The 11,335-nt window shown below is 30.6% G+C and overlaps 1 protein-coding gene across 3 annotated transcripts in view; it reads right to left on the minus strand.

The window, feature by feature from the left end:
- LOC127727443 (uncharacterized) overlaps nt 1-9,917 on the minus strand; it is a 187,270-nt gene extending 177,353 nt beyond the window's left edge. For all 3 annotated transcript variants that reach the window (XM_052234780.1, XM_052234809.1, XM_052234771.1), the window contains exon 1: nt 9,842-9,917. The gene's annotated coding sequence lies outside the window, so the exon portion shown is untranslated. The remainder of the gene's footprint in view (nt 1-9,841) is intronic.
- Between the last annotated feature and the right edge of the window lie 1,418 nt (nt 9,918-11,335).

The following is an 11,335-nucleotide window of genomic DNA, read 5'->3' on the forward strand; positions in this document are numbered from 1 at the left end:
TAACGGGGTTAGACAAGGCGAAAATTTATCGCCTTTTCTTTTTTCTTTATTTTTGAATGATCTTGATTCATTTTTCCAAACCTGTAATATAGAGGGCCTAAAATCAGTCTCAACAGAGCTTGAAGAAAAACTTGACATATTTTTAAAACTTTTTATTATTCTGTATGCTGATGATACTGTGTTGATGGTCGAATCCGCAACTGAACTCCAAAAACTATTAGATTGTTTTCTAGATTACTAATACACAGATGTATGGAGGCTAAAAGTAAATGTTGATAAAACAAAAGTCGTGGTTTTTTCAAGGAGACGACCATCATGTAATTTTCAATGTTTCTTTAATGAAAAAAAAACTGGATATCGTTGATGAATTTAACTATTTGGGCATAATTCTAACAAGAACAGGTAATTTTAATAAAACGAGGCAATCAATGTAGAAAAGGCTACTAAGGCTTTTTACGAAGTGTTAAGACTAGGTCGTCTACATAATCTTTCTATATGTAGTCAGTTGGACTTATTTGATAAAATGGTGAAATCAATATTACTGTACGGTTGTGATTTATGGGGTATTGGAAATAATGAGATAATTGAAAAGGTACAACTAAAATTTTGTAAATTATTATTAGGTCTGAAAACATCAACACCCTCTTACATGATTTATGGGGAGCTTGGAAGATATCCTATAGACTTGGACATAAAAACTAGATTGATCTCATTTTGGGGGGAATTAAATTCTGGCAAAGAGACAAAACTATCATATACCCTAATATATGAATTGTGTTATCACATGTCTATTAATGACAATGTGCATTTTTCATGGTTAAACAGAGTAAAGACTATTTTAAATGAATGGGGTATCCCCAATGTGTGGGAAACGCAATCTTTTATGAATTGTAAATGGTTAGTTTCATTCATCAAGGTCAGACTTAAAGATCAGTTTGTACAAGTCTGGCATTCTTTGCTTGAAAACTCACCAAAAGCACTTAATTATAAACTTTTTAAAGATTTTTTTGGAAAAGAAGATTATTTTGAAATTTTTGGGAACAAACTGTCTATTGATTTTTGTAGATTTAGGACCACAAATCACAAGCTCCCTATTGAACAGGGTAGATGGAATAATATAGTTAGAAGTAATAGATTGTGTCTTCTATGTAATAAAAATAACATTGGTGATGAATTTCATTACATATTAGAATGCAAATACTTTGAAGAAAACAGGAAACATTGTATGTCACATTATTATTTTAAAAATGCAAATACTGTTAAATACAAGCAGATTATGTCTTCAAAACACAAATCAGAACTGATTTTAACTTTGTAAATTTATAAAGATTATCAACACAGGTATATGTGCTCCTGGCTAAAATGTACTTCATATATTGTCTGAGCAATAGTTCTGTTTGTTCTGTCTTATTGTAAATATTGTACATAAATGTCTTCTCTATACCTATGTACATGTATATAGTTTATTGAGAATAAAGAAAAAGTATGAGAAAAAAAGACCAAAACTCAGAAACTTAATTTTGACAACTGAACCATGAAAATGAGGCCAAGGTTAGATGACACCTGCAAGCTAGACATGTACACCTTACAATCATTCCATACACCAAATATAGTAGACATCTTGCATACAGTATAAGAAAAACAGACCAAAACACAAAAACTTATCTATAACCACTGAACCATGAAAATGAGGTCAAGGTCACATGACACCTACCAGTTGGACATGTACACCTTACAGTCCTTCCATATACCGAATATACTTGACCTATTGCTTATAGTATCTGAGATATAGACTTGACCACCAAAACTTAACCTTGTTCACTGATCCATGAAATGAGGTCGAGGTCAAGTGAAAACTGTCTGACGGACATGAGGACCTTGCAAGGTACGCAAATACAAAACATAGTTATCATGTTACTCATAATAAGAGAGAAATTATCATTACAAAAAATCTTAACTTTTTTTTCAAGTAGTCACTGAACCATGAAAATGAGGTAAAGGACAATGGACATGTGACAGACGGAAACTTCGTAACATGAGGCATCTATATACAAAGTTTGAAGCATCCAAGTCTTCCACCTTCTAAAATATAAAGCTTTTAAGAAGTTAGCTAACGGCCCACTATGTCGAGCTTTCTGCGACAAAAGTCGCAGGCTCGACAAAAATCCAACTGGTTGTCTAAAAAGATAAGTCCTTCCTTAAATATATGCTAGTTTTCGAGTCAAAAGATATTATTAGAATAAAATATTTGAGAAAAAGATTGAACAGAAACCATAAGAATATAAATCTTTCAAAATTTCTTTTTCGTGCCTGAATTAAAATATTGTTTTGAACAGTCTTAAACAAACTTTTATTACTTTTTTCCTGTTATGTGAACATTTATTGGGGGCAGTTGTTATATATTAGCACTATAACAGGTAAAGCTTTGACAATCTTGTCACCTGTAATTACATTTACCTGTAAGAATAAAACGTTTTGGTTCAAGATTTAGAAACAGAACGAAGAGGTTTTCTCCTGTTTCTTAGCCACGGGTGTCATTCGGTTTATCGAGAGAAATGATAGTGAAAGAATATTTTACGGTGGTCAAGTATTGCGAGACGATCGTGGAATCTCTGGTACCGGATCGTGAATGTAATTAAATGTAAATTCTACTTCAGAATGTGTGAAAAAATCGCTGAATTTTCAAAATGCGGAACAAATCCGAACAAAAAAATATGTCTGTCAAAATGATTCAACTTCCTCAACATTACTGTGCAATAAGATAAAGAAAATATGCAGTACTTAATGAAAAAACACAAAAGGCACAATGCATGTCTATGGGATTAATTAAAAAAACACGTTTTTTGTACCTATAATGGTCATATTTCAATATATCATGATATATTTGAAATTTAATCTTTGTTGTGTCCGAAAGTACAGTAAAATAAAAGTAAGCTCTTCCCTTAAAATCGTTCATTTGTTTATGAAAACCTTGAATTTTGTTGATTTTTCATCAAACTTGATCGTGATAGATCAGGCAACGCATTATTTTGATCGTGAAAGATAATGCGTGACCAGACTTAATAATCAGAAATCAATATTTCTTTTACCATTTGATATACCTGCAACTGGTTGAAGCCAGAAATTTTTTTGATTAGAACGAACATGAAAGCTATCATTTGTTTTTTTAAATTCAACACTTTACCTCTAAAGTTTAAAAAATTTAACTTAAAACGTGTCTAAATCAGTGTGAAAAATTCAGCTCTGAGAATCGGACTAGTACAAATCAGGCAGACCGCCATTATTTAGCCAATAATATGGGTATGCAACGTTCAAACCAAAAAGTTAACCATCAACCAAAAACTTATAGCAAAAACAGCATCTTTCATGAAAAATTTGAGATTGAACGATAACCAACATTTTGTTATATGTATCTTTGTATACAACGTAGCAGATGTGGATTGATTTCCAATGAGACAACTATATATTACAGAATAAAGAATACCAGAGCGCAAATGCTGAAATGTCTCGTCTGCTTTACTTATGATAGTATATTTGTTGAACTTCTGTAATATTAAGGGTTTTACTAGAAGTGTCACATACTCTTAAAATTGTCAATGATTCATAAAAAGAGATCAAGGTCAGATGAACCATGACATACAGATATCTACAAAAATCCCGTACACCAAATATAGGTGTTCCGATGCTTACAGTACCTTAGAAACTGACAAATGTAAAAGTTATGTTTGGCCAATTAATTCGGAACATGAGGTCGAAAGTATATGAACCCTGACCGACAGTCAGACACAGACATCTTACTATCATTCAATATATCAAATACAATTGACGTCATATATGAAACATGCAGACAGACATGTACACCATACACCAAATACCGTGGCCCTATAGCATACAGGTATGCAAGCTTTATAAATATAATGGGCATAAAGATGAGAATTCAAAGTTATAAATACAAAATAAAACATCTTAATGTATAAAAAAAACAATACTTATGAAGGACGGACAAATGGACTGGTATTGATACAATTTACCAAGTCTGTGTGGTATTATAAGATATTAGATCCAATGGCATTGCACGATTATAGCCCTATTCACCAGCAAAAGAGACCCGGGTCAGTCATGCCAATCTAGTTTTTTTTAATACCAATAACAAATATTAATTATCATATAATTGAAGAATAATATGAACGTCTTCGTGGCATTAGATCTTTTACGATCCTTTTCACGATCTTCATAATCCAGTACGTGATCTTTCACGATCCGAAATATCAATTTTGTGTAAATATTTTTTTTTTTACCAAGTTTCAGATTATGTTTATACAAAATAACTATGAGAACCATTTGATGCATTCAAAAAGAATGCCCTTTTTCGAAGAAAAATAGTTTATTTTATTGGAATTTGTGAAAAAATCATGTTTGTTTACATTTTTGATGTCACTGAAATGTCGAGGAGCAATATGCCTTTTGTTGTTTTGTAAAAACTATGTACTTTTAGAACTGGATTTTCTCACATACTGATCATAATGTTCGACCATTTTGACAGACAGTTTTATTTTGTTGTAAATTTGTCCGTGTAATTAATTAAATTAGATTATTTAATAACTTTTCATATGTCTTCTCGATTAAATTTCTTTCACGATCCGGTACCAGAGCTTTCACGATCGTCTCGCAATACTTGACCTCCGTTAGATATTCTTTCACGATCATTTCTCTCGATAAACCGAATGACACCCGTGTTCGCGAGTACACACACATTTTGTATTCAGACAATGTACATTTATTGTTTATATCCTACAATTAATAACTCGCGCTTTAAGGTTCGTGGCATATAAACTCTTATGTATTTAATTATTTTGAAAACAAAATGAAAATTATGTCTAATGAATAACCATGATGAAATAATTGTTTTTTCCATAATTGAATCGTGCATTTGTGTATTGGATTACTTAGTTGCCTTCTTTCAAGTGCTATTTATTTTGTTTACTGACAAATGACGAAATAACGCAATAGTTAAAATTAAATATTTTACAAAACTTTGTCACGATTAAAAAATTAAAACCGACTGAATGAATTAAAATATGAGAATTCAATGATTATCGATGTCGAAATTAGCCGTCGGTAATAAACAGTCAGTTTGTGTAAAAGAAATAGCTACCAAATTTGTTTATTACGTATGTACAAAGTATATGTATATTGTATATAATCAGCCCTTCTGTATATTACTTGTTTTTATAATTGATTCAACAAATTTCGCTTGTCCAGGTGTCAATAACGGTGATGTTCACACCACGAGTAGTGATAAATGACACAATAACAGCGATCGATCAGTTAAAATTGCGTGCCGTATGCTGAATGTCACCCCTCCTCTGAAAAGGACGCTAATTTTTATATAAAATCTCGCAAAATTATTACCCATATTTTGGCACATCCCCGTTCACCCAATAATAGGAAGTGAATTCGTCCCCATCATGGTTTCAAAGAGAAAGTAAAACGTTAAACGCCGGATTCAGTGTCGTCCAATTAAAACACTCGTTACATTGTTCTTTTGTATATTTAGAATCCGAGATAAACCTAGATTTTCTCGAGAAATGAGATAATTCATTATCTGAAATTGAGAAAATTAATTATCTGGAGATAAATTAGGATTATCTGAAAATCGATCAGAAAAACCTAGATTTTCTTAATATTTTGAGATAAATCGGGATTTTCTCCAGATAATGAATTTTCTGTATTTTCTGAGATAAACTAGGATTTTCTCGAATTTGAATTAAGCTGAGATAATCTTAGTTTATCTGAGATAAACCGGGATTATCTGAGATAATCCTAGTTTATCTGAGATAATCTAAGATTAATTGATAAAAGTGGTTCAGGCGTGCCATACATACTTTTGAAACCAGACGACAAGTGGTAGTTATGGATACTATTACTGCCTTCATTTGAATACATTTACAATATGTTCTGAGTTTTCCTGATTTTAGATGCCGCCATATTATTGCCATCATGAAAAACAATTATGTACAATGTTGTTAGATGATGCACACATTTTGTTAAACGAACTATTCTGATATGTCAAAACTACTGTTTTTAATATTTTTAATAAAAAGAGGTAATGTTGGGACTCTCAATTAAAGCAAATGCAATTTTGCAGTCATTTTGTATCAATACTGCTGTCCTTTGTATTATACAATCAATCATGAGCTACCGGTTTACTGATTCATGATACCAGCAAATAATGTTCCTTATGAAATACAAATAACAATGAATAAGGAAGATATGTCCAGTTTCCGGTGCAAACTTTAACGAAACGAGGGCTTCTGGTGGACACAAGTAGACAAAGCGTTATTTCTATATAAAAATTAAAAAAACAAGAGAATATAGACGAAAACAACTGGACACAATGCTATTTCTATATAAATTTAAAGAAAGCCGGTGGCTTCAGGTGGATACAACTGGAAGCAATGCTTTTTTCTAGAAAGAATCAAAGACACACATGGATACAGGCGGACAAAAATGGACACAGTCGGGTGGATAGAGGCAGACATAGCTGAAAACAATCCAATTTCTAAATACAAATTAAAAACCATTTGTTCAGAGAAAAATTGAAGGTCTTTCAAGTGATATGAAAATACTAAAAGCCGGTTTAAAATGTAATTTCTGGACGATAGTTTAATTAAAGCTGATTCCAAACGTATATTGTTTCTATTTGCTTATAATAAGGGAGATTATTTGCTACTTCAGGTTAAAAATGTCACTTCCGGTATTATATGAATATGATATGTCACTTGACACTGATTCCAAAATAAATGGCATTAGATACTTTTATATTACATTAATGCAAGCATGGCTACCTCCAGTTTCCTTAAGGTCACTTCCGGTTTACTGTATCAAGGTCATGTGTATTCCTATCAAATGCAAAAGACCCTACGGCTTTATCATGTATCAATATGAAGTTATACCAAAGGTCAAAATCTAGAACGTCACATTTACCTTTGACCTTGACCTCAAGTTCAATGTCATCAAGCAAGGACTTCATATCAAAAGACTTTAGGTCTCTACTATGTATTGTTTATAAGTTACAATACCATACATCTTAATTTTAGCATTTCAGGAGAGAAAACTCGTAGTAAATGTAACCGTACCCCTTGGAAGAAACAATTTCCTTTTACAACATAGTGCAACTAACAATTTAGTGAAAATATTTTGTCGATAAATCTTACTGTTTCTTAGTAGTAGCAAAAAAAATAAACATAAACCTTGACCTTTGACATTGACCTCATTTTCTTCTCGGTGGACCATGGACTTCAAATCAAGAGACCCTAGGTCTCTATCATCTATTTTTCATGAGTAACTATTACATTTCACAAATGTCGAATACATAAAGGGAAGAATCGAATATGGTTAAATGAAAACAAATGTACGGCCACCATGGATTATTTCTTGATTTAACATATACATAATTGAAAAGTATTGAAAATTGAAAAACAACATCGTTATCCTAAATACACATCATATTCACAACTGATAGATAGTATTCGCTAGTAACATGATAAAACTTAATTGAATGGACATATAGTAAACGTACATTATAGTTACCAAACACTTATTGACAAAAATGTAAAACAATATGCGAGAAAAGTTCTTGATGTTGTGTTTATTAAAATGAATTTATTTCAATAATTGGTATATTTAAACTTACGATGCTCTTAGTATTTTTATGACGTACGAGAGATATTTTTGGTATAACAAGGAAAATTGACAAGCTGTCGACCAATTCACCGACAGAAAATATTCGAAATTGTGTTCTTGAAAACAACTTTATTTTCCATGAGACACAATTTTAAAGTTTTATTAAGAATTTTCCCGAATAGCCAAAATTGTTTTTGAAAATGTTAATAGGATAAGTCAAAACATTGCTACACATAAACAAAAGTTTAAATATATATTATTGTATGAAATAATAATATTTATTTGGTTTTATTTTGTTGGTTTGATTATAAAAATGATGGTTTAAACTTGTAAGTATTATTCGATTTTGCAATTTCAAAATTCGATATTTTTAGTAAATGATCCATATATTGGTCAAAGATGATGGTAAGTAAATTATTCAAGGCTAATGCAAAGCTTGATATATCAATTATGCACAGAAATACTATGAAATACAAATTTGAAATTATTAAAGATTTCGACATATATACACCAATTGAGACTGATTTATCATTTTTTGCGTCTTAATACTTGGGTTTATCTGGTATTCTTGGATATTTTTTATTGTCTGAATATGAGTACATATTTCCACCTCTTTCTAAATATAATTTCATTTTATTCATTCGTTGTATTACGTAATAAAGCGTTTATTTCTACAGAAAGGCCATTATTTACAAAGATGACATTATTACATTATATATAAAGATAAGCAAAATAAAAACTGATCTCTTTTTTTCTTCATCTTATTCCAATGTATAAAGTTAATCAATGTTAAGTTAGTCCAATTGCTTTTATTCTGCTACTAGATACGCTAGTTCCATGATCAAGCATTGTTGATAGAGAAGGCTGTTAACCATATCAATATTGAAAAAAGAATTGAAGTGTTTAAACGTTTTACATAAAAACAACAAAAATGACTGTTTTGGTCATTTACACGACATGTAATATTATCACAATATTTATATCGGATACTCTTAAACCATCACTGAATATTTTCCAGTTCAAGGACATTGGTGATTGGTCAAACATAATGATTGGTCAAATATGATGATAATAGATACTGCTGACGGTAATGATATTTTCATATGACAAACAAAGATGAAGGACAATTTGGATCAACTAATATTATTATGGAAATGTGAAACAAATAATCAAATGACAAAGCAAAATTGTATACATGCTTAAAAATAAATTTCTTTATTCTAGAGTACAAATGTATTATTAGAATTATGTCACTACCGAAGTGCTCTCAACCAATTTGATAGGTATAAAACATAGAAAATACTCTCACCATAATTTACCGTCATATGAAATATGCATTTTACATCAAATTCGAGTGTTTCTCGCTTACCATAAAATCTCTTTTCTTATTAAATAATTTACATATGTAAAACAAAAATGCAAACACCTTTCTGTATGTCAAACTTTTTAGAATTATAGCAAAAATTTATATATTGTTTTGATCTTTTGGGCGTATTTTTTTGAATTTTTATATAAGTAACGAATATATTTACTTTACAAACATTTAAAACATAGAGATTTGAATAAACTCCATGATCACTATTCAAACAAATTTATGCAAAAATCGTTTTACTGCTATTTCTTTTCATCGTTCATTTATTTATCGTTTGCATTTTTCCTCTCGCTCCTTTGGGTTCTATTTTTTCATATTTGTTTGCATAAAAAGAACTGATTACTATGTAAAATGAGTCTTTCATTCAGACTGTTTAGGCGTCAAAACACTTATTACTCTTTGTAAAATATGGTTGAAGGTAACAAACAAGGTTAATCGATATAATAAAATGATCAAAGAGGAAACGATGATAATAAAAGCTTTCCCTCGAACATCATCGTCCAAATCAAAATATTAAGATTTGAGTATGCAGACCTCAGGTTCATTCAATTAAGCCCGTTACTAGATGTTTAGAAAAATACAGCATTTTAAAAATCATTTTGGAGCATCAATCACAAAAACTTTGAAAAAGGGAGACACAACGTTCAGTATAATACAATTCATATTTTAATCAAATGTAACCCCTGGTATGAATTGTCAAGGACAGAACTGTTCTTCAAATTTCAAAAAAATAAATGAAAAATTTCTATAGTTAACCAATTTAAATAATCTTGATAAACTTACAGTAAAGGTTTAAATCCAACATGCTAGGACTTCATTTAATAGAAAATGTTTTACTTCAATAACGACCAGTATTACCTGTGTAATATTATAAATTTGAATGACAGAATGACAGAATGACAGTATGAAGACAAACCCACTTTGCACTATTTAATTTTTCACTGTGTGATATGATGTCGTTGCCGAGAAAAAAAACTATTTTTAAGAAACGACTTTGTCGATATGTTAATCAGCATTCAACATTACAAAACGGACATGATCGCAATCCGTGGACATGCTGTAAATTTAATCAAGAAACATTATTTATTGATTTTTTTCCTAAGTTTTTACTCAAATTAAAAAAAAAAAACTAAATGTCGAAAATTCTCTAAAAGGCAAAATCCATAATTTCATTTTCTATTTATGTAACATATGTTTATTGTTTTAAATGATAAAATTGATCAGAATTTTACAACTTAGTAATGTCTTATTCAAAACAACAAGAACAAATACAATAGGTCTTTCCACAGAAAAGTGGAAAGACCTAATTAATGAACGCATCAAACATGCAATACGAAAAAATGATTTAAGCTTACAGAAGGCCGTACTTTGACCTATAATATTGGCACTCATGCCACATCTTCTATATAAAACTAAAAGGAGACTGTTGAAACGAATCAATGGATTTTTTTCGAGTGCATTTGTTTTTACAATATAAATAAAAACAAACAAGCCGTCTTGTCAGTGTGTAATTTTTAAATGCGCAATTCTAATCTTGACTAGTGTCAAGCTATCCAGCAATTCTCACCCTGCAATTCTCTTTATAAAAATCTATCCTGCAATTCGACATCCTGCAATTGCGTTTGGAAAACTACTTGAGCGACAATTTTATTTTTCTTTAAAATCATAGTTTTTGACTATCCTGCAATTCGACATCCTGCAATTGCGTTTGGAAAACTACTTGAGCGACAATTTTATTTTTCTTTAAAATCATAGTTTTTGACTTTTTTGTTCGAAAATAAGATTTATAAAGAAAATCAAAGATTTGTATATCCCATTTACAAAATTCTAAATTTAGTTTGCAAATTTCTAACTCACATTTACGGTTTTGTAATTAGCATTTACAATAATATCATGATGACGATTCAAACAAAGTATTATCTGTTAATAAGTCCATGATGAGATTCGTATAAACCAATGTTTAACCCACATTTGCGATTTTCGAAACTCATATTAACGACTAAAAATATAGAATTTTGGTGTAAAATAAATTTTTTCATGGTATACCTACAACACAACTTCTATTTGAAACTGGGTCACCCACTTCTTCAAAACCATTGCCCCGGCAGTTCTGTATGGCTAGGGATTATAGATTCTGCTCTAATAAATAGCGTTTGGGTAGTACTACAACGAGGGGTCAAAGAATTTCTGGGGTAAGCATTCCTAGAGGACGAAAATTGCGTCCGAAACATGGAAATAAAGCCAAATTCGATCAAATACGCATTGGGGGCACCCACT

The sequence above is a fragment of the Mytilus californianus genome, unplaced genomic scaffold, assembly GCF_021869535.1.
Source record: "Mytilus californianus isolate M0D057914Y unplaced genomic scaffold, xbMytCali1.0.p SCAF_1, whole genome shotgun sequence".
Taxonomy (NCBI): domain Eukaryota; kingdom Metazoa; phylum Mollusca; class Bivalvia; order Mytilida; family Mytilidae; genus Mytilus; species Mytilus californianus.